Genomic DNA, 2076 nt, shown 5'->3' with positions numbered 1-2076 from the left:
GTGATCACGCTGCACCAGGGGTTGGTCACCATCCTGGTGTTTTGTTTCCTGCCCAGGGGGACCGAGAGCCACCAGCACCGCATCCCAGCTGCAGGGGGTGACGCTGCTGCCATCCGCCTGCAGCTGGCAGAGAAGGAGCAGGTGCTGCTCCTGGCGCAGGAGACGATCCAGGTGAGTCCCAGGGCAGCTCCCTGCACCTCCCACCACCCCTACAGCAAAGCTGGGCGCCCGGGGCCGTTTGCTCGGTGCTGTCAGCCTCCCAGGTCGCTCTGCCGGTGGCAGCCCTGGGCACGTGCCAGGCTGGAGGTGGCCTCGTTGGTGTCCAGATGGCCCGTGTCTTGCTCCCAGCTGGGAGAGCAGCTTTCCCTTTCAATCCCTTCCTCCCGGCCGTGCCCCGGATCCCCTGACACGTGCCCACATCACTTGTGTGAATCCCTGGTCCCCAGCTGCTCCCGATTCCCGTCCTTCCAAGCGAGCTGCGTTCTGGGGACGCTGTGCTGGGTGAGGGAGCAGGAATTGAGGCCCCAAGCCTGATGGCTGCCTGCGGGTCGGGGGGGTGTCTTGTGGGTGAGGGCACGGGGCTCAGTGCGGGCCGGGCTGAGGGCTGCACCCCGCTCAGATCCTGCAGATGAAAGTGCGAAGGCTGGAGCAGCTGCTGCGCCTCAAGGACATGAGGATCGACGACCTGAGCCGCTGCCTGCAGCAAGCCCGGCACCAGCAGCACTGAGCAGCCCGCCTTTGTCACCCACCGTCCTGACACGGAGCTGCGTGCTCAGTGCCTCCCGGCCCCCCCGTGAGGAGCACAGAGGCGGCGCGGGGCCCCGCAGCGGCTGCTCCGTAATCCCCTCCCCAAGCTGTTGTTTATAATCTCCGAGGAAATCCCAGCCTGCGTGCCGTGGCTCTGGCAGCGGAACACTGCGGGGTAAACAACCTTCAGCCCGCCTCGTGTCGGTGTGGGGGCAGCGTTCCGCACGTCACTGCGCGCATCCGCGGCCTCCCTGCAGCGCTCAGGGCCGCAGCCTCGCGCCCTGCTCCACGCCGCTCCCAGCCTGCGGACGTGCGCTGCGGGAGGGAGCCGCTCCCAGGGGTGCTGCTTTCTGAGCGCGGCGGGGCCAAAAGGGGCTGCTGGCGGCCCGTGGAGGCTTCGCCGTTCCGGCTCCCAGCGCCCAGCCCGGCCCGCTCCCAGCCCGCTATTTCGGTATCGATTCCCCGAGGCCCGGGCCTCGGAGCGGCCGTTCCCGTGGCAACCGCGCCGCCCATGGAGGGACCCCGCGCGCCACCTGCCGCCCCGACGCCCCGCCCTCTCGTTCCTCATTGGCTGCCGCCCTCTCGCCACGCCCCCATCCTTCGATCCCGCCCACCGGCTGCGACCCGGCCGAAGGGACGCCGGGGAGCCGGAGCCAACGGGAGGGGCGTGACCGCCGAGCGGCGGACCAATGGGAACGCGGGGGGTGTAGCCGAACCCCTGACGGACCAATGGGAGGGCGGGGGCGTGTCCCGGTAGTGGGAAGCGGGCAGCGACCGGGACGCGGCGGTGAGGGCGCGGAGCGGCGCGGGCGGCGGAGCGGCGCGGGATTTCTTGGGGTATTGATTGGGGCATCGCCCGGGGGTGGATCTTTCGCTTTTCGTTTCCTTTATTTTCTTTCGCTTTTATTCCTTTTTTATTCTTTTTTTCCCCCTCCTTTATTTTTCCTTTCTCCTCCCTTTTGTTCGTCTTTTATTCCCCCATTCCCATCATTTCTCACATTTCCCCTGTTTTTCTTGGTTTCTCCCCATTCTTTCCCCTTCCCCCCCCTGTTTTATTTTTCTCTTCTTCTTTTCTTATCCCGTTTCCTTTCTTTTCCTCTTTTCTTTTTTTTCTCTATTTTTTCCCATTATTCCCGCCCCCCCCCCACCCATGGGCCGCCCTCCCCTTCCCACTGTGCCCCCATTGCTGCCCCACTGACCGTGGGCCGGACCAGGATGGGCTCCATGGGGTCGGTGTGGGGCTCAGCGCTGGGCTGGCTGGGGTCACAATCCCTTCCCGTGGTCCCTTCGCTCCCATGGTCCGCACAGGGGTTCCCCCCCCCCCCCCCC

The 2076-nt window shown here is 66.1% G+C and overlaps 1 long non-coding RNA gene across 1 annotated transcript in view; it reads left to right on the top strand.

Moving 5' to 3' along the window:
• The first annotated feature begins 61 nt into the window (after window positions 1-61).
• LOC122191094 overlaps window positions 62-2076 on the top strand; it is a 2247-nt gene continuing 232 nt past the window's right edge. The window contains exons 1-2 of the long non-coding RNA XR_006182301.1: window positions 62-171; window positions 620-922. This is a non-coding gene — a long non-coding RNA (uncharacterized LOC122191094). The remainder of the gene's footprint in view (window positions 172-619; window positions 923-2076) is intronic.

Source organism: Lagopus leucura, unplaced genomic scaffold, assembly GCF_019238085.1.
Source record: "Lagopus leucura isolate 7727_CA_CO unplaced genomic scaffold, USGS_WTPT01 33961-0_obj-0_obj, whole genome shotgun sequence".
Lineage (NCBI taxonomy): Eukaryota > Metazoa > Chordata > Aves > Galliformes > Phasianidae > Lagopus > Lagopus leucura.
This window is presented reverse-complemented; position numbering and strand designations above follow the sequence as displayed.